Here is a 21,885-nt window from a genome sequence, read left to right on the forward strand (position 1 = left end):
TCATTTCAGACTGAAAGATCGAGATGTCGCCTAGAGGGGGGTGAATAGGTAATTAAAAACTCTTACGGATTTGTCTTGTAAGAATGCGGAATTAAACTAACGTTTAGATTACAAGCACAAACCCTAAATATGCTAAGCTCAACTAAGTGTAACAATAACAACTAGAGCTAAGCAAAATAGGCACAAGATATATGTAGCACAAGTGATAGCAAGATATATGTACTTCAAGCACGATGGCTATCACAAGAAAAGAGAGCTCGGGTATAGAAATAACCGAGGCACGCGGAGACGAGGATGTATTCCCGTGTTCCCTTCCTTTGCAAAAGGTACGTCACGTTTGGAGGAGTGGAGGTCCCACGAAGGATTCCCCAACGCCACGAAGGCTCACCCTATTCTCCGAGCCACACCCACGAAGGATAATGGCCCTTTCCTTATGGTTAGCTTTTCCTCCACTCCGGAGATAGCAAGCTCCACAACCACTTCACAAGCTCCACGAAGGAGAAGCCCGGGCCCCTTCACAATCTTCCACGAAGAGATCACCGGGACACCAACCAAGCCAACTAGGAGGTCTCCCTCCAAGAGTAACAAGCTCACGGTCTCTCACTCGAACTAATCGTGGTGGAGAGCTCAACACTATGCAATGATGCAAAGCAAGAACACTAGAGGTGTTCAAGTTCTTCACACTCAAATCCCACCAAAGCAACAAATACTAGGATGAGATTAGAGAGGAAGAACAAAGAGGAAATCAACAAATGACTCCAAGATCTAGTTCCAAAGGGTTCCCCTCACTTAGAGGAGAGATGGATTGGTGGGGATTGTAGATCTAGATCTCCTCTCTTAGATCCCTCAAGAAAGAGCAAGAATCATGGGGGGAATCAAGAGAGAGGGCAAGTTCTTCAAAGTCAACAATGGAGGAGAGAGAGTGGAAGAACTAACCCAGCCCAAGGTGGAAGAAGGCTATTTATAGCCCAAGAGCAAATATAACCGTTGGGGAAAAGTTGGGCTGAGTCAACCATCGAGGAGGCCAGTCAACCGGGCCTAGGGCCGGGCCATCGGGTCCAGGGCCCGGTCAGACCGGGCCACAGACCGGACCAGCCGGTACAAACCGGACCAGGTGCCGGGTCGTGACCGGGGCGGGTCTTTGTCGCGTAGAACCTGCGCAGAGGAGGTCGGTCCACCGCCCGGTCAGACCGGAAATATGGAGACTCCTCACAGAACATTTTAGATAATTTTAGAGAGGGAGTCTCCCACCGTCAAAAAACGGTGAAGACGTCCAAACTCGAAAACGCAATAGAAGATGCATGAGGATTCCGTTTTCGATGAACTTGGGCTTGTTGTAAAGCTAGCAACAAGCTCAAGAACCTCTCACAGAGAAACACCAAAAAGCAATAGGGATATGCAAAGTATGCAAAGGCTTGAGCTCCCTAAGACGATGTGATCAAGTTACCCAACCGAAAGCCCCTCTTGATAGTGCGGCTATCTATCCTATAATCCGGTCTCCCATCCACCACCTTGAGACCGGTAAAAAGAAAACCTAGCAAGGCCATACCTTTGCCTTGCGCATCCCGCTTTATCTTGATGATAACTCTTCAAGCTCTACTCAAGCCGGAATGCCACACTTGATCATCGTTACTTCGTGAAGACTCACAAATGCTCCCTCATACACTATGATGGGAAAGCTCCATTGATGTACATCTTCACATGTCCATTATCATCAAATGGACGGCAAGCTTCAAGCATATGATCCTCTCGAGATACTCTACTTGAACTTGCCCAACTCAACCTTGATGACGATCACCACTTGCCGTCATCCTCTCATGGTCATACCACGTGACTTCACGTGGCACATTCTTCATGCTTCATGTGTTGACCAAACTTGAATCTATTCTTCACTCTTTGTATTGGTCAACCTTGTATCTTCTCATGCTCTTTGATCGATGATCTTGATGCCAATACACAAGGTGTATCTTTATCTTCATGGCATCCATACTTGAATCCAACACATGGAATACAAGTAGTACTATGAAAACATTAGTCCATAGGGTTGTCATTAATTACCAAAACCACCCTTACACAGACAAGATGAACATGCATAGCAACCCACATGATATTCAGCGGCAAAGCACGCTGAGGTGTCCCCAGTATTTCAATGGTTATCACACAACAAGCAACTTAAAAGAGCTACGGTTACACAAGGAACACACGCTAGGCACAATAGTCATTTTTTACTACTTTCCCATAAGCAACAAAAATATAATACTTTAAAATTTAAAGGTAGCACATGAGCAAACTACTATGGAACGGCAATGAAATACCAAATATTGGTAGATATGGTGGACACTTTGGTATATTTGGTTTTTGGTGGTTGGATGCATGAATAAAATACGGGTTCTAGAAGACGCACCACCAAGCGCCTCGTACACGCCAAAACATGCACGCAATGCGGGTGGAATCAATCACAAGTAGTAATCATTACAACAAGTCACGACAGCCCACAAGAGGACTTATATTACAACAACGACTCCAACGAGTCAAGAATAGATACAATATAAAGATCCAAATCATACATAAAACCAAATATATCTGAGTACCGATAAGAATACAAATTGGACTAAGAGTCCTGGAGATAACCAAGTGGCGTCCATAACCCTGCCCAGGCCAAGCCGGAAGGGTAACCTCGCTAGCGTCATTATTCATCGTACTGATCTTCATACCTGCCCGGTTATGTTCCAAAGCAGTAATAAGTACGGGTTCATACTTAACAAGACTTCAAGACATATAAGCATTCGTCAACCAGTCGACGATTGTAGTTGAGGCACGCAAGGGACTTAGAGGACGCAAGAGGACGTCATACGAAATATGGTGGGGTTAAACGGCAGCGCGCATGCACTAAAAACCTATAGAGACACTTACAACTTACATGTGCTTACTATGCAAGTTATTATTACTGAGATAACATGTGTAAGTTATCTATGATCGAGTCATACAGCTCCAAGTTATCCATAACCGCGGACACGGCTTTTCGAAAAGATTTAACCCTACAGGGGTGCCTAAATGTGCCCATACGCACGATCAACTCCAAAGGCAATGACAAAAAGGTGGAGCATCACGACTCACACTCTCCTTCACGACAACAATGTCCAGGAAGCCACCTAACTAAGTTGAACCTGTATCGAAGTCCGGCCGAATCTCCAAAGCGGACCTAGCTATTGCGCCAGCGTACTAGGTGGTTTAACACACACTCGGGCGATAAATCACTTCGTAGCGGCTCCGCGACCTATACGTGCATACCAGAAACAAGGGATACAAGGCACCCTAGCTAGGGCTTCCCAAAGTAAATAAGTAACATGCTGGCATGCATGCAATAACCTAAGGAAAACATATAAACTAGTTGTGGCCACTGGACAAAGCTGTAGATTCCGGGAGTGGTCGAGGGGAGACCCAATAAACATACCCACGTATGGTTAGAGCGCTAAGTCTCGGAGCAGATAACAGGAACTCGGGATCCTAAGTTTCATGGAAACACAAGTGAGCCGTCATAAAATGAGCATCTGACCCACCGACGCATCCGCTTAACAACTATTAACAATAAAGTAACCATGCCACTCTCCAACAGATATATCGATAAACCATGTGTCATGATCCCTAACAGATAACCCGATAAGATAATGATAACGGTAACGGTAACAGGATATAAACGGCACTAGCATGCACTACGACTCGCAAGGCAGACCCGATAACCACACAACAACTGTAGGAGAGTGGTGGAGGCAATATGGGTTGCTTGAGGTAACAAGTATATAGGACACGTGACAAGAACGCAACTCAAGGCTAGCATAAGGGAGGAGGCAAAATAAAATAGGTGTGAGACTCCTGCAGAGACAGAAGTGTGGAAATGCTTGCCTGTTAAAACTTGCCGAGGAACATCCGGAGGACTTGTCGTATCTCACCGCACCACTTCGCGATCCTATCCGGGAAGAAGAAAATCGCTGCAACAAACAGCGGGTGCAAGACTTACTACTACGGAAGAAGAACCGGCATGATCAAGATGATATGCATGGCATGTCAACAATGATGCAATGCAACTTATCCAACTTAATCGGAATCGGAACGCTGACACACAATTATTAGGTTCAAGTTGTTTTTTCTACCCCACATATTAAATGCTATTAGCATGGCATGGCATGGGTGAGCTACACAAATTTAAATGGAATCGGGACATAATAAATAATTTCCGCATAATTCCATATTTGTTTATTAGGTGAATCGCTATTTAACCCGAACACCCACATATGTGATGCGATGTGATGCACATGACAAGAGATGCAACAAATTTTATACCATTTAGAAAATAGGGTTGGGTCTTACGGTATCGGAACAAGAATGGTCTCTGACTTCGAGCTCAGAGAGGAAAAGATGAAACGAGGTCTCAGCCTTCAGATCCGGGAAGGAGAACTTGGTTCCATCTACAATTGTTAGTGAAGAACTTGAATTGATGCTGATGGTCTTCGGGTCGTGTCGACAAAGTGGCGGTACCAAGCTTGGACTTCTCGTTGCAGCACATGGGGCACTGATGGACACCTAGGATGATTTGAGTGCACCGTGAGTACACATCAACGAGAGCAAAATGTAGCCCGGCAACGACGAGACAACGTGACACAAACAAGGAAAAAGGCATAGCAACCGGGCAACAACCTTGAACACGAAGATGATGTCGCACGATAGTAAAAGGAACAACGGTTCTTGCATCGTTGACTCTCGATGCTAGAACTGGTACTCAAACCAGGGAGAACGACAGCCTTGGAAACGGCCAGGTGTTGAACAGGGGGCAGGGTGCGGAGGCGACACAGGCAGGTCGGAGTCTCGGAGAAGAACTCGAGCAGAACATGGGCTCCGGGCTGAGCAGAGGCGTGAGCGGCGCGCTGGACTTGGTCGACTGGGCGTCGTCGGGCACGCGCGGAGCGCTGCAGAGCATTGGGACGCGTCGATGGCGCGGTGCTGAAACGGAAACCAGGCACCGACGGGAGGTGGCGTTGCGGTCGGGGACGTCCTTGGCGACCGGGAGAAAACTCCTGGAGGCAGAACTCCTACGGAACGCGCGGGGCTTGTCGACGGGGCGACGGAAGAGATGCGGCGCAGGGTTGCAGAAAGAAGCAGCGGCCGGCGGCGGAAGGAGCCAGGGCTCGAGGGAGGAGCGGCTCCCGGCGGCTTGAGGTCGTGGAGGTACTGCCGGGCGCGGCCGCGCGGTCGCATGGGCGAGGCAGAGAGCACCCGCAAGGAGAGGAGTAGCAGCGCAGGAGACACGACGGTCGCCGGTGGCTGGCGGACGGAGGAGCAGGCCGCGCTCGGGAAAGGGAGGAGCTCGCGCGGCGCGGTGTGGGAGTCAGAGGCGACGGGGTGGTGACTTGGCGTCGGGATGGAGAGTGGTGGCCCCTGGGACCCGAACGAAAATTGCACCGGCGGTGCAAGGGGGTAAGAGCAAAAGAACCAGAGGCTGCGGTGGGAGGCTAGGGTTTGCCCTGGACTGGACCAAGGTGGGCTAGGTTTTGGTCGACCGGCTGGGCCTTCCTGGGCCTGGCCGGTTGGGAGGCCTCTCCCCGTTTTTTTATTTAAAACAGTTTCCTGTTTTATTTTTTTGTTTTGTTTTAAAACCACTAGGAAAATGCCCGCGCGTTGCAGCGGAACCTTCCGACCGTATCCTAATTTTCTCATTATATAACTGAATTTCGAAGAAAATATATTCATGCTTTGCAAAATAAAATAAAAAGCTGCGCTATGGAGACAATGAAAAAGTAAGCTCTCACTTGGTACAATTCAGTTGTGTCGGAAAATCATCTCAATCGATATATCATCCGCTTTAGCAGAGACAATGCCGATGCTTTCATCGACGAATCCCAACTGTGTACACATGCATAAACATGCACATTTCACCTCTTATTATTAAATACACTAACCACATAAGCGTACATCTTAACTACTCCCATATCCTAAATTAGTTGCCTTGATTTTATCTAGATTCATAGATACATGGGAATGTAGACACTGGAGGAGCTAGAGAACTGATGATGACTAAGGTGCATGGTAGTGCCACAACCGTGAAAACTATAATTAGGGATACTAAAAATATATGTATTCATAAATAAACATGCATCAACTACTGAAATTTCACGCTATCTGAAATCATATAAACATGCACTAACTACTGAGATTCCACACTCTCTGAAATCGTAGTTCACCAAAGACAGTATTTACCAGTTCTACATGCAAACAACAAAAGCAACTGTATATGAGGTCCCGTTGTTTAGTCCTATTCCATCAGCACTGCACACCAGGATTAAATCCCCAAATTTTTAGCATTGCTATCTGCGGCGGGGCACTAATCTTGGTTTAGCATTAAGTACCTGAAGAAAACATCACTATGTTCGGGGTGTAGTTGCTCTGGTGGCATGAGACATCAGTTCACATAGCACCTGAGCAGCCTGTGGTTGGCGCTAACAACTGCCACACTCGTGCTAGTAGCACTTAGTAGACTTCACGCTGACCAGGGGCGGAGTGGATCGGGAGGCCGGCATCAAGCTCCTGTCTAGGCTGGCAGCGAGCAGATCGGGAGGTCGGGATGCTAGGGGCGAGCTCTGTCCAGGCCGACGTTGAGCAGGTAGGGAGGCTAGGGGAGGTGGCGGCCGGCTGCACGCTTCCGGTTTCGGGCAGAATTTGGCCAGATCCGGTCCCTAAATTTTACTGCAAACACATGAATATCCAATCTATTTAGTTCAGTTCTACACATGTACAGTACATAGCAACTGCTTGGCGTCTCCGGGGAATCTAATTTCCCAGCCCCCGGGTCGCCAGCCGTCGGATCGACCATCTTGGATGGCCAGATCTGCTTTTACCGAATGTAGCAAAAATACACCTCCCGGTAGCAAAAAATAACCCGCTTTTGCTACATTGTAGCAAAAAACGGTTCAGTCACGAAATCAAATAAAAAGGCCGAGCTCGCCGGAGACCTCGTCGTAGCAAAAAATTATGTTATTGTAGCAAAAAAAATGCTAATGTAGCAAAACTCAATATCATCGGAAAAAATATTGACGAAGACCTCGCCGGAGACCTCGTAGCAAAAAAAAATGCTATTGTAGCAAAAATAAAAAATGTAGCAAAAAAATATTCCTACGGTACAAATCAACATGACGGAGACCTCATCGGAGAACGCCACCCAACGTTGCAGCAACTCCATCCACCTAAGGCAACAACACCTCGGACCGCCGGTAGCAACGCCAGACACCTACGATAGCAAATCCACCCCTCCACTGGTAGCAACGCCAGATGCCAAATGTAGCAACGCCGGCATCCGCTGGTAGCAAGGCCATATGCTGGTGGTAGCACATGCCCTTGCCGGTGGTAGCACACGCAGCGGAGCAGGCAACGGGGCGGGCGACGTCGGGTCAATCAGAGGTAGCCCCTGGGAGCAGCGTTCGTAACTGCCGAAGGCGAGGGGTAGGTGGAGCCGCCCGTGGGGCGCGCTTGCAGCCGCCGGAGGAGAGGGGATGGTGGATCCGCCGCCATTCGCATCCGCCGGAGCCGAGGATGGGCGGCGCGATACCGGGAGCAGCGGAGGCGCTCCGTCCAGCTTCCGGTCGAGGCCAAGGATCGGCGGGGCGAGGTACCCGGAGCAGCGGAGGCGCTCCGTCCAGCTTCCGGTCGAGGTCGAGGATGGGCGGCACGAGGTACCGGGATCAGCGGAAGCGCTCCGTCCAGCTTCCGGTCGAGGCCGAGGATGGGCGGCGCGAGGTACCGGGAGCAGCGGAGGCGCTCCGTGCAGCTTCTGGTAGAGGCCGAGGATTGAATCCCGTACGATTAAAAAGTCGCAGGAAATCGGCAGGAAACAGAGAGAGGATGGAGAAGAAGGGGTGAACGTGGTGGCCACCACCCACGTGGGACTGAGTTTACTTGCCCACCAAGGACACGTGTCGTTCGCGGAATAGGGATGCTGCGAGCGCCTGATCCCCCAGGGGAATAGCATCATTTTCCAATTATTATTCAGTCATAAGTCATAACATCCAATCACAGCAGCAATGCTCAGTGATCTCAATCTTTCCTACAGTTTCGAATTCAGTTAATTAACAACAATGACTCGTTTGGGCGCTTCTTGCACTTTGCAATTTCTTGCAGGCTGTTTGCACTTAGCGGCTCAATTTCACATTCAGTTTACCATGAACGGTGGCCACAACAGAGGATGAGCACGGCCACGAAATCAGACTCTGCTCCGCTTCTTGGAGGAGGCGGCCAGTGCAGCATGAGCGAAAAGGTCCAGCACAGCGACACGGAATCCCTGACTTCCCTCTTCCTTTCTCTCAGCTCCATGGTCCTCTTCACGGTTCGGCAGAATTGGAGCAGTAAAAAAGACCCACCCCCGAAATAGAACTGCAGGAGGGTCTCGAGCAGTCGTGGAGGCGCTCCCTTCCACAGACGAAGAGGCGTGAGGAGTCAGGTGAGCTCCAAATCGACTGGCTGCCGATTCCGCGGTCTACAGCCCTCCATGGACGGCGGCGAGATGGTAGGGCCCCGCGGACGGGGCAGGGATTCAGGGAAACGACCGTTTCCTTCCCCTGGCCGGTGGAGGGCTAGAAGATGAATACCACAACACTGTCGCTGTTGTTGAGCGCCGGTCACCGCAGCACCCAGGCGCGCGGGAAGGTCCTGTCCTGTCCCAGAGCGCGACGAGGTATGAAAAGGGCAGGGACGGGGCAGAGCAGTCCATCGAGGCACGGATCAGGACGTAGACTGGCGGCGACCAGGGAGGTGCCGGCGCGTAGCGAGCCGGCGAGGAACGGGTCCTGGCGGAGCTTCCCGGCGACCAGAGCGCGGTCGGCCAGATCGATAGGAGGGCAAGGCCGCGGCGTACAAGACGTTAAATGAATCGTTTTAGTCGATTGGGGAAGAGATGATGCTGGGCACGGGTGTTTTCTTTTAACCAAATCGTTTTTTCACTAATCGGTGGCAATGGTGGGTAAATATATCACAACATTGGGGATAGTTTTAAATGAATCGTTTTAGTCGATTGGGGAAGAGATGATGCTGGGCACGGGTGTTTTCTTTTAACCGAATCGTTTTTTCACTAATCGGTGGCAATGGTGGGTAAATATATCACAACATTGGGGATAGTTTTAAGGACGGACGAACAAGAAGCCTTATTTTCTTTATTATTAGGTATAGACTAGGAAAATTGCCCGTGCGTTGCGACGGGGAAAACGTCGATAAAATGTTGTAATGATGTAGCTAGGTTCATCTAACGGATCCAGCCAGTCTCTAATGGAAACTGTAGACCAAAAAAGGTTCTAAAATAAAAACAAAAAATTAATTCGACTTGAACCAACGATTCCGCCGAAATAATGTTCATCTTCTACTGCACACAGATAACCAAGATAGTATGTCACCTATATATTTCGAGGGGCAAAATAAATAAAATCAAGAGTCTCTCCTCACATTCTCTCATAGCAGATCAAAACCTTTGCTGATTCATGGATTGGTCGGTTTGCAAAGTAACTCTTTCCATGATGTACACCAACATAGCCTAAGGTTTAGCACCAAAAGAGGCATCGAAATTTACCTTGGGCCAATGTACATCAGATGGCATCCAAGGATTCGAGCTTCTTCAATTGAATGCAGCAATGTACTATTTGCTAATATACATTGAGGATCCGATTCTGGGACAGTGTATTTCAGCTGACCAGCAATTCAAAATAAAGCTGCGCTTGTAGTATTTTTTTCTTCATCCAGTAGCACCGAGTCTTCCGCCGCTGCTTGGCCTCACCTTTCTCAATGCATATATGCAAAGAACTGTCGGAGAGAATCAAACCTGGAACATGTATGTACCTCTGTACCTAGCTCTTGATTTTTGCTAATGCTTTCCAGCTTATAGAATGCTTGCTCAAGATGTACTTGTGCTCCTTAATTCAATCAGCAACTAATGTATGGAATATACGGAACTCGCGTGATATATCCAGTCATGGCTAAGGGTCATCTCCCATCTCCAGGTTTTGTGGCCTCATAACATTGCATGATTGAGCTCACCATCTATATTCAAAGGGCAGCACAAGGTCCAGAGTGATCATGTATGGCTGGACCAAACCACCCTATCGTATGTTTTTCAGTTCATACTGAGCAACAAGAGAGGAGAGAAGTAGCGTCATACTGATCAACGTCATATTACTGAAAAACTGCAGGGCCTACACATTGAATAATCCGTTTGCATACACTGACAGCATGTTGTTGCAGCTATTCCTTCCCAGCACGGGCGCAAACCGGAACATCGCATAGGCCATCAGGACAGATCGTGGCAGCATGCTGATTTGTTGCGACGGCCGACCAATCTATTTTTCAACTTTCCCGAGATCCGCCCTCATTCTGAATTCTGAGGAGCCATCGAGACCATCTTCTAGGCGTCGGTGCACCATGAGTAACACGGCTGCAGAGTTCACCGTCTCCGTGAATCAACACCAAGATCCTCCATCGTTCCAACGTCCGGGAAAGTCCTTGATGCAGCAGCGACGATGTTGCATAGGAGCGGTGCATCCAGAGCGCGGGGTGTAGAAGCTTGAAGCCCTCGTCGGACGGACTCGCTGATTCCTACTGCTGGGTTTTTCTGCTTGCCGAGCGGATTCGTTCGAATCTCAACTCGCGAGGAGACGGTCGTTTGTTCCCTCGATGTATATCGGTGGGACGAAGGACACAGCTGCGATCTGTGCTGATGTCCTACCTTGAATCGAATCTAACCTATAATAGATGCCCCCCATAGGGGGTCTCACAGCGCATCCACCGCGACGTCCATTTTCTAACCGTAGGATGGATCTTACTTTGCATCTCAGCAGTCTATATTTTGACTGCGCGGGGATATAAAAAGAGCCTGTGAAAACCCTAGCCGCCTTTTCCCCACTCGCCCAATCCCTGCATCCTCTTCCTCCCCCAATCGCCCGCTCCTCCTCTTCTTCCCCGCAGCGCTCCACCTCCCACCTCTCTCCTCCCGCCCCTCCCTCTCCCTCGGAGACCGATGGCGCCGGCCGTTGCACGTGCCATCTGCGTCGCCGTCCCCTCCATCTCCCCGTAGATCAGGCGCACCAGGACGAGCAAGAAGCCCTCAACATGACGCCATTTCCCCGGCCGCCGGAGACGCGGAGGCGGAAGAGCGGCGGCTGGCCGGCCCTCGATTACTGCAGGTTGCACCAGCCGTGGGCGACGGTAGCCCGCACAAGCAGCAGAGGACATCCCCCCACATCAAGCTCACATCTGGAGTTGCAGCCAATGATGCGAAGGGGAGCAACCTAGGCATGCCCGACCCCGACCAGGACGACGCATAACAAAAGGTCATTTTTCCACCGCCAATCGCTCTCCCCAATCCCCACAGCCACCACTAGCGCCTTCCCCCAGTCTCCTCAGCCATCTCCGTGCGCCTTCCGTCCCGCTCGCGCCGCCGCCACAAGCTGCACCGTTGCCGGGAGGAGCACTCCGTCCCCTACAGCCTGCTGGCTCAGCCGCATCTCCCGATGCCAAATCCTCTCTCTCCATCCCTTTTGGTTCTTGATTTTGTTTTCTTTGAGATTTCCTTTTGCTTTTCCTGAGATTTGTTTGTTCTTGTGCTCTATTTCATAATAGATTTGTTCTGTATTTTCGTTTTTTGATTTTTCCGTCCGGATACTCTTTAGTTTTTTTATCAGATTTATGTTTATCTGAGCCCCCTGCCCTGCATCCTCGTGCCTTTTTTCCAGGGACTTTTTCCAGGGACTCACCTTCTTGGTGCTCATCGTTAGTTTGATGGTGGTGTACTGACGCCAGTGAGAACTAGGAGGAGGAAGAGGACACAAAGAGAGAGATGGAGCGGCAAGACTACAAGATCCCAGGTTTCTCTCTCTCTCTCTCTCAATCTCACTGCTGCTAGGCTTAGATGCCTATCACGCATTTTCTCTTCTAAGAGATACATCTTGCAGATGCAAGTCGAGATAAGAGAGAAGGGGCCGGTTCAGGTACACATCTTCCGGAGTTCCCATCCAGGATCTGCATTAGTCCACAGCCCCTTAATTTTCTGCCCTCCTATTGTTTGCTCATATCCAATACTGGATTCAGATTAGCACTCCACATCCTATGGCAGTTGGCACGCTAGGACATGGGAAAGCTCAGCTCAGCCGGTAGCCATGATGCACCCCCCTTCCCAAATTTTCAAGTAAGTTATTTTTTGTTTAAGTGCAATTGATTAATTTGTCCTATGGGTGGATATTAGTTTTGTAAAAATATGATTTATTGTTCATATCAAATTACATATGAGGTGTCAAAGGAGTCAGCTGAGCAGAGCTTGAAACACTGGTGTTTCCTTCTTCCTGGTTCTGTTGAACACTGGTGTTTATTTATCTTAAGCATGCCACATCAGTGCTGGTTTATTTTACTTTTACAGCTTTTTGATGGAAGATTGTTGATTGATACTGCCATGTGTTTCTTACTCACAATTAATCGGGGTTTTTAGATTGGTTCTGTCATGTCTTTGCTCATTGCCTAAATATTTGTAACTTCTCGCAGCATATTATCCTTACTGGACTGACTAAATTGACGCCGATAGAGCAGCTTTTTGCCGTGCTATTTGTTAAGATGGAGACCAGCTGACCTTAATTACCCAAAAGTGTTACTATCAGCGTTGTACTTTACTCACATCTTTTATTGGACATGGCAAACCGTTACAGTGCTCGAATGCTGCCAGTCTACTGGGATTTTGAATATTTAATTCTATTTGGCTCATCTAGATTGTTTCGAATGCACAGTGAGGACGAGCTTCCGGGTTCCGCAGCTTGAATGGTGTGGAGCTCCATCACTTTTGCTGAATGGCTCACCAAACCATTGTTTCTACAGCCTGTGATGTTGATCGAGGTTTGTCAAACTCGAGCATCCATCTTCTTTGCGTGTCTTTTTGGTTGTTCGCGAAACCCACAGGAATAAGCTGATTAATTAGTTGTATGCATTAACGAATTTACTCTAACAAATATGTGAAAGATGAAGCTGAACCTCATTTAAACTATTTCACGAAATTGCTGGCTAAATCTTAAAGTTGTGTGCAAGACAAAAAAAAGGAGAGCTTTGAGATAATTCAGTTTTTTTTACATGAGAGATAATTCAGTTACGAACAAATGTTATCTTAAGTTTGGTGTCCCTTATTACTTACCTGATTTTGCAATGGTTTTGTATAGACCATATCTCATTGATGTGCTCATTAGTCATTTCTGCTAATATTGTGGCAGAAGCATAAATGGAGACAAGTTCACCTCATAGTGCCCTTGAAAAACTAAGATTGCAGCTGCTGGTAGGCCTTTGAATCTGACATTTGGAAAGTAAACCTACAAGAGTATTTATATTTCTTAATGTGTATACAAAGATTTCTGTTCAGATGTGCATAGCTATACCATTACAGTGAGATTTATTGTGTAAATTTCATCATGTATCTTCGCATAGTGATGAAATGATGGTTGATAATTCATATAGGTGGCCTCAAGGCCTTATTCGTGTTCAACTTTTCTTATGTATATGCTAACGTTATAGGTGGCCTCAAGGCCTTATATGCATAGAAATCTTCAGGGTGTTTTTATTTATAATCTACATTTCGTCATCAGTTAAGATATAATGTATAGGTAATTTTTTCTATGAATTTGTTGTCCTATGATGTGTGCAGATTCCAGTCACAATGATGAGTTCTCTGACCATGCCAGCATGGCAAAAGTGACATTGTTTGAGGAAACATTGCGGTAAAGTCCCTTTGGGTCATGTCGTTTGTTTTATCTAATTCTTTTGTTGATTGTATGGAGGGAAAAAGTGTATGGAATTAATAGATAGAAATAGTTCTCACGTAATGGAATCAAGGTACTGAATAAGAGTTATTTCTTGTCTGTCATAGTGATATTGAGTTTTAAGTGTTCTCCAAAAAATTTCTTTCTTGCCTCATTATTGTGTATTTGCAGTTTTAGACTTTAAGTCTTCATTTCTTGCCTCCTTTCCTCCAATGCGATGTTTCTAAGTTTGCACTATACCTACCGATGGTTCAGTGTGGGGAAAAAGAATTATGTGGGAAAATACAAATTTCCCTTGCTGATGATGCTGTGAAGTATAGTTTGATGAAAGTAAATTACTTGTGGTCTTACAGTGAGTGAAGTGAAGTTGGATGAGGGGATTCGGTGTGTCATATGCGCCTCTGCCCTGGAGCTGGGTGGGCCACGGCTCAATTTGGCCCTCAGTAGCTTCACCGGTGCTCCCAAACAACGTCGGTGACGTCTTAAAACGGGAGCTTGACTATCGCATCCATGGCAAACCGTTACAGTGCTCGAATGCTGCCAGTCTACTGGGATTTTGAATATTTAATTCTATTTGGCTCATCTAGATTGTTTCGAATGCACAGTGAGGACGAGCTTCCGGGTTCCGCAGCTTGAATGGTGTGGAGCTCCATCACTTTTGCTGAATGGCTCACCAAACCATTGTTTCTACAGCCTGTGATGTTGATCGAGGTTTGTCAAACTCGAGCATCCATCTTCTTTGCGTGTCTTTTTGGTTGTTCGCGAAACCCACAGGAATAAGCTGATTAATTAGTTGTATGCATTAACGAATTTACTCTAACAAATATGTGAAAGATGAAGCTGAACCTCATTTAAACTATTTCACGAAATTGCTGGCTAAATCTTAAAGTTGTGTGCAAGACAAAAAAAAAGGAGAGCTTTGAGATAATTCAGTTTTTTTTTACATGAGAGATAATTCAGTTACGAACAAATGTTATCTTAAGTTTGGTGTCCCTTATTACTTACCTGATTTTGCAATGGTTTTGTATAGACCATATCTCATTGATGTGCTCATTAGTCATTTCTGCTAATATTGTGGCAGAAGCATAAATGGAGACAAGTTCACCTCATAGTGCCCTTGAAAAACTAAGATTGCAGCTGCTGGTAGGCCTTTGAATCTGACATTTGGAAAGTAAACCTACAAGAGTATTTATATTTCTTAATGTGTATACAAAGATTTCTGTTCAGATGTGCATAGCTATACCATTACAGTGAGATTTATTGTGTAAATTTCATCATGTATCTTCGCATAGTGATGAAATGATGGTTGATAATTCATATAGGTGGCCTCAAGGCCTTATTCATGTTCAACTTTTCTTATGTATATGCTAACGTTATAGGTGGCCTCAAGGCCTTATATGCATAGAAATCTTCAGGGTGTTTTTATTTATAATCTACATTTCGTCATCAGTTAAGATATAATGTATAGGTAATTTTTTCTATGAATTTGTTGTCCTATGATGTGTGCAGATTCCAGTCACAATGATGAGTTCTCTGACCATGCCAGCATGGCAAAAGTGACATTGTTTGAGGAAACATTGCGGTAAAGTCCCTTTGGGTCATGTCGTTTGTTTTATCTAATTCTTTTGTTGATTGTATGGAGGGAAAAAGTGTATGGAATTAATAGATAGAAATAGTTCTCACGTAATGGAATCAAGGTACTGAATAAGAGTTATTTCTTGTCTGTCATAGTGATATTGAGTTTTAAGTGTTCTCCAAAAAATTTCTTTCTTGCCTCATTATTGTGTATTTGCAGTTTTAGACTTTAAGTCTTCATTTCTTGCCTCCTTTCCTCCAATGCGATGTTTCTAAGTTTGCACTATACCTACCGATGGTTCAGTGTGGGGAAAAAGAATTATGTGGGAAAATACAAATTTCCCTTGCTGATGATGCTGTGAAGTATAGTTTGATGAAAGTAAATTACTTGTGGTCTTACAGTGAGTGAAGTGAAGTTGGATGAGGGGATTCGGTGTGTCATATGCGCCTCTGCCCTGGAGCTGGGTGGGCCACGGCTCAATTTGGCCCTCAGTAGCTTCACCGGTGCTCCCAAACAACGTCGGTGACGTCTTAAAACGGGAGCTTGACTATCGCATCCATGGCAAACCGTTACAGTGCTCGAATGCTGCCAGTCTACTGGGATTTTGAATATTTAATTCTATTTGGCTCATCTAGATTGTTTCGAATGCACAGTGAGGACGAGCTTCCGGGTTCCGCAGCTTGAATGGTGTGGAGCTCCATCACTTTTGCTGAATGGCTCACCAAACCATTGTTTCTACAGCCTGTGATGTTGATCGAGGTTTGTCAAACTCGAGCATCCATCTTCTTTGCGTGTCTTTTTGGTTGTTCGCGAAACCCACAGGAATAAGCTGATTAATTAGTTGTATGCATTAACGAATTTACTCTAACAAATATGTGAAAGATGAAGCTGAACCTCATTTAAACTATTTCACGAAATTGCTGGCTAAATCTTAAAGTTGTGTGCAAGACAAAAAAAGGAGAGCTTTGAGATAATTCAGTTTTTTACATGAGAGATAATTCAGTTACGAACAAATGTTATCTTAAGTTTGGTGTCCCTTATTACTTACCTGATTTTGCAATGGTTTTGTATAGACCATATCTCATTGATGTGCTCATTAGTCATTTCTGCTAATATTGTGGCAGAAGCATAAATGGAGACAAGTTCACCTCATAGTGCCCTTGAAAAACTAAGATTGCAGCTGCTGGTAGGCCTTTGAATCTGACATTTGGAAAGTAAACCTACAAGAGTATTTATATTTCTTAATGTGTATACAAAGATTTCTGTTCAGATGTGCATAGCTATACCATTACAGTGAGATTTATTGTGTAAATTTCATCATGTATCTTCGCATAGTGATGAAATGATGGTTGATAATTCATATAGGTGGCCTCAAGGCCTTATTCGTGTTCAACTTTTCTTATGTATATGCTAACGTTATAGGTGGCCTCAAGGCCTTATATGCATAGAAATCTTCAGGGTGTTTTTATTTATAATCTACATTTCGTCATCAGTTAAGATATAATGTATAGGTAATTTTTTCTATGAATTTGTTGTCCTATGATGTGTGCAGATTCCAGTCACAATGATGAGTTCTCTGACCATGCCAGCATGGCAAAAGTGACATTGTTTGAGGAAACATTGCGGTAAAGTCCCTTTGGGTCATGTCGTTTGTTTTATCTAATTCTTTTGTTGATTGTATGGAGGGAAAAAGTGTATGGAATTAATAGATAGAAATAGTTCTCACGTAATGGAATCAAGGTACTGAATAAGAGTTATTTCTTGTCTGTCATAGTGATATTGAGTTTTAAGTGTTCTCCAAAAAATTTCTTTCTTGCCTCATTATTGTGTATTTGCAGTTTTAGACTTTAAGTCTTCATTTCTTGCCTCCTTTCCTCCAATGCGATGTTTCTAAGTTTGCACTATACCTACCGATGGTTCAGTGTGGGGAAAAAGAATTATGTGGGAAAATACAAATTTCCCTTGCTGATGATGCTGTGAAGTATAGTTTGATGAAAGTAAATTACTTGTGGTCTTACAGTGAGTGAAGTGAAGTTGGATGAGGGGATTCGGTGTGTCATATGCGCCTCTGCCCTGGAGCTGGGTGGGCCACGGCTCAATTTGGCCCTCAGTAGCTTCGCCGGTGCTCCCAAACAACGTCGGTGACATCTTAAAACGGGAGCTTGACTATCGCATCCATGTTGCATCTGTACAGGTGTTTAAACCCCCATCTAATCCCCTTCCCTCATTCATCTCTATATTTTTCAATTGTGGCCCCATTGTCATCTTTGGTCTCTCTACAGGTTTTCAAGAATTTATCCGTTTGTGTTTCTATCATATTACTTGCAATAAATTGACACTGGGACAAGATTTTGTAATTCGTTTGGTTGCTTCTGTACGGCAATCCTTATTTTCAAGGTGTGTATTTCTTCAGTTTTTACTATTTGTTTCCTATCTCCTATTGCTCTCTACATTTGAATTATTTCAGATTCTCCTGTGTCAACATCATGCAATCGAGTGTTTAGTTAGCTTAGTGAATAAGTGCTTCTATTTTTTTTTTGTTCACTGTCTCTATGTTATATAATTTGTGGAGGAAGTACTAGGGAAGGTTGGAGCTCTGTTTCTTGATTGCCAAAATATTACAGGGGCCTAATTCTTAGTTCTGATGATGTCCTGAATTTGTGTGTTCAAAAGATTAAATGATTATGTGTAGAACTTTATCTTGATCCAATATAGGAGATTCCTTCCACATGCATTTTTGCCGGGTAAATAGCATGATATTTGAAATGTGTGTTGCCTGATGTTTACAAATGAGAAGCGTAATTAGTTTTTTTAGTTACACTAACAAGCTTTGTTGAAAGCTTGATGGTTCATTTTGCTTCGTGTATACTAGATCTCTGTCATGTGTGGAGTGGATAGAGAGGTCATCAACAGTTGATGCCTGACTCAGAGGAGTTGTTTTCCGTGTCCTATTGATTAAGTCATGCTTATTACTACTTTGGGTTTTTATTATTCATCCCTCATGATCCCTAACAAATCTTAAATATCACATGTAACTGGGCGGAGCAGTGACACTAGCGTAGCTGCTCCCTGGTACACAAATTGGTTCTTTGTTGTCCAAGGGGTATTACTGTTCTGAATTTGTGTAATGGTTTTTTTTTCATCTGGTATGCAAGGTCATGGGGCTCAGTGGTCAGCATGGCCGTCGCCGTCATCGGTTCTACTTGTCTTCAGGCCTGAAGTTTGGCTCAGATTTGGAAACAAGGTAAGTTATGTTTCTTTTCTCCTCAGTTATTGCACAGTTATGTGCTTTTGTTCCTAGAATAATATGTAGAGAAGAAATACGGAAAGTATTATAGCAACAGTACACGTCAACGTTCTTTAAGAGTTTGAGTTAGGTACTTGAAAACCTAACTTAAAATCTACAATAGGTTCTTCAGGTTTCAAAGGAGAACACTTAACACACATGAACAAATTAAAAGGGGAGAGGGGTATAAGAAATGTTCATATATGTACGGAAGGGCTAAACATGTGGGGTACTTTAAAAAAATCAGGATCTACAAACAGAGAAGCAGCATATAGGATCTTATTTCAAGCCTGGTATACCATGAAAGCTTGGGGGCTGGGTAATAGCCTCTGTGTCTTAATGATGTAAAACATATTTAGCCATTTCTAAATACAAAAATAGATCATTGTCTCGAGGTAACTGTATAATTAAATATTTCTTTTGTATGATGTGTAGCTGATTGTGCAGAAGAACAGGGCTTGTGAATACATTTAAATATTTGACATCATCTCATATCAACCATTTGTCGAGGGAGAAACATTGATATAACTGTATATAATGAATATGAATGAGACCTGTAGTAGAAGATTATGCCACAGCAATCAACTGATCTTATTATGATCTTAAATTTTGAATTTTGACCCGACACCTTCCTAAAATATCTTTGTACAACCTACTGGAGTTCATGTTTTTATTTATTACAACGGGGAGTATAGTTCACTTGTTCACGGGACCTGATCCTTAGAACTTCTATAATGGTAAGAATGTTTCGTATTATCTTTTATTATTTCTGAGTTCAGATATATTCTTTTGGCAGACCAAAACAATTCATATACATTCGAAACTTATGAAGATAAAGCATGGAAAGTATAAGCTATATGTACAGAACATTCATTGGAGAACATTTCCATGCTTGTGAACAGACGGAAAGTACAATACCTCAAGTGAGCTTCTTCTCTTCTTAATTAATCCAGATCCAGGTGTGAATCGTTGCTGAGTGCCTAGATTTAAATGAGTGCTCGGATTTTTTTGCTTATGATAGGTGCTGGCTTTCTTTTGAATATTGTTGCAGATGAAGTACTAAAATCGATGTAGCATTATCAATTAGGTATGGTTAGTATATATAGCAGTAGCGGGTGAGAACTAAATCTACCATAGAGAGAAGTACTGTTTACTCTACAAAGGTCTTTTAATCAGTGAGTTATATCTTTCTGACAGATATACACATGATGCACCTGTTTTTTGCTTATGATAGGTTCTCACTTGCTTTTGAATAGTTGATGCCAACCTCTTAAATTATGGAAGACTTTCTTCGTGGCTATTACTACAGCTGTTAGACTCAACCCTTTCCTGTCTTGATAGCTCAAAATAATTTTTATTTCCCATCGTTAGCATATGCTCTCCTCTCCTAGGCAGTAGTTTTTTCGCCATGCCCTCATGTATATTTTTGTTACAAATTCAGCTACGCCTTTGTGTATTTCAGAGGGTGTTGCCACTGAAGTCAGGTGTTTGCCTTTTCTCCAACCTGTACTTTTTGTTTACATAAATGTTTGCATGTTCTGTTTCTAAAGGGTATTTTTCATGTTTTGTGTTGGTTGGGTTCTTTTCATTTTATCCCTTCCATACCACATGGTGCTCTGCTATTCATTTGTTGTGGTTGGTTGCTTCACAGTGTCATTTTCCCTCCTATTCCTACCAATGCCCAAGGTGGGTGGTGATGTTTCTATCCCTGGAGGCGTTGCTGATCTCAAGTTACAAACATAGATAAATTGTTGACTCTATTCATGTGTCTGTAATCTCCATGAAAGTATCCCCGCTCATTGGTTTATTTCCATATTGTTAGTTCTTCATGTGTGTATGGACAATGTTGCCAGCAATATTGCAAATAGTTTAGATGATATCCCGAATTAAGGTTCGCTTGAAATTTTCAATGTGCACCTCATCTCTGTTCTTTTATGGTGGGGTATCTGTTCTTCTGTACATAGACGAATAGGATCTAATCAAATGTTTAATTGGAGGTATTTATTGGTGGACTAACGAAAGAGATGTTCAAGTTTTAGCCCTGTTGAAAGGATGAAAGAATTCAGTTTGGAGCCCTGTTGAAAGGATGAAAGGATTGACAGGTTATAGCGCTGTTGAAAGCATGAAAGGATTCGGGTTGTGTCCCTTTGAAAGGATGAAAGTATTCAGGTTGTAGCCCTATTCTCTGCTTCGTGAACTGATGAAAGGCTGCCCAAGCAGCACACGATTCAAGTAGTGGCTCAAGTTGGCGATTTATAGATCTATAGCTAAGTTGCATTGTGCGGTGAACATGAAGAGTTAAGAAACTATTGAAATGACATGGTTTGGTAGCGTGCTATACCGAATTGTCCCATAGGCAGCCTATGTAGATGTTGCTTTTTGTTGTTCCTTTCTCACTTGTGTTGCTCTTGCTAGAACCATGGAGTGTTTGTGTGCCTTGCCTAAATTTTATCATATCGACTTCGTTTTTGTAAAGCCCAATAATCATTTCAACACCTTATTTATTTCTATGTTATACTAAAATGTTAATCTACGTGAATTTCATGGGATCGTGCCCTAAGGACTGATACCAACTGAAAGGCGTTTATCATTTTATAAATTGTTGTTGATTCCTGTAGTGGTCGTAGTGCTTCATATTGAACCATATTATTACGTCTTAGATCTAATCATCATATTATTACGCCTGAAATTGGTTTGACTTTTTTGGAATTTCAGTATGAAAAACAGGAAACACGTGCAAACCTGAAAAATGTATTATCATATTGACAGCTATTTTTATCACTGTTATGCAAAATAAATTTGGCATGAGCTTCACGGGATCGTGCGCCAAGGCGCACATCTAAATCTAGTCAGTATTAAAGGCCACGTACCTACGTGTTGCCATCGTTTTCTTATTCAGGTAAGAGAGACTTGAGATCGATCAGGACTCTGTAGTTGTCGTACTCAGCACTGGTATTTCCTATGAGACAGCGTCGTATGTCGGCCGGATATGTGCGACGGACGAAAGCGCCTAGTGGGATGGACCAAAGGGCACAATGAATCCGCGAAAGCCGCCGAGGGCGCCGCGACGGGAGGCCAACTGAATCCGCGGCGTTGGTGACTGCATGCCGGTTCAGCGCTGTGGATCTAGCTGCTGCTGCTGCCCACGTCACAGCCACTGAAGGGCTTGAGAAGCGTGCCCTAGCTGTGTTGTGGAGTTCGCGCTC

General features: G+C 44.5%; 1 long non-coding RNA gene across 29 annotated transcripts; it reads left to right on the forward strand.

Annotated features, from left to right (window-relative positions):
* The first annotated feature begins 10,917 nt into the window (after positions 1-10,917).
* Positions 10,918-21,154, forward strand: LOC127333970 (uncharacterized). 29 transcript variants are annotated; one of them, XR_011752126.1, is made up of 15 exons: positions 11,366-11,891; positions 11,979-12,014; positions 12,115-12,211; positions 12,801-12,906; positions 13,703-13,775; positions 14,171-14,528; positions 15,327-15,399; positions 15,795-16,152; positions 16,946-17,018; positions 17,414-17,587; positions 17,676-17,790; positions 18,549-18,637; positions 19,476-19,602; positions 20,121-20,163; positions 20,331-21,154. It is a non-coding gene; the product is annotated as an uncharacterized lncRNA (long non-coding RNA). The 29 variants fall into 29 exon arrangements; XR_011752111.1 differs by adding an exon at positions 10,918-11,357 and having other exon boundaries at positions 11,773-11,891; positions 19,476-21,154; XR_011752107.1 differs by adding an exon at positions 10,919-11,357 and having other exon boundaries at positions 11,760-11,891; positions 19,476-21,154.
* The last annotated feature ends 731 nt before the right edge of the window (positions 21,155-21,885 follow it).

The sequence above is a fragment of the Lolium perenne genome, chromosome 2, assembly GCF_019359855.2.
Source record: "Lolium perenne isolate Kyuss_39 chromosome 2, Kyuss_2.0, whole genome shotgun sequence".
Classification (NCBI taxonomy): domain Eukaryota; kingdom Viridiplantae; phylum Streptophyta; class Magnoliopsida; order Poales; family Poaceae; genus Lolium; species Lolium perenne.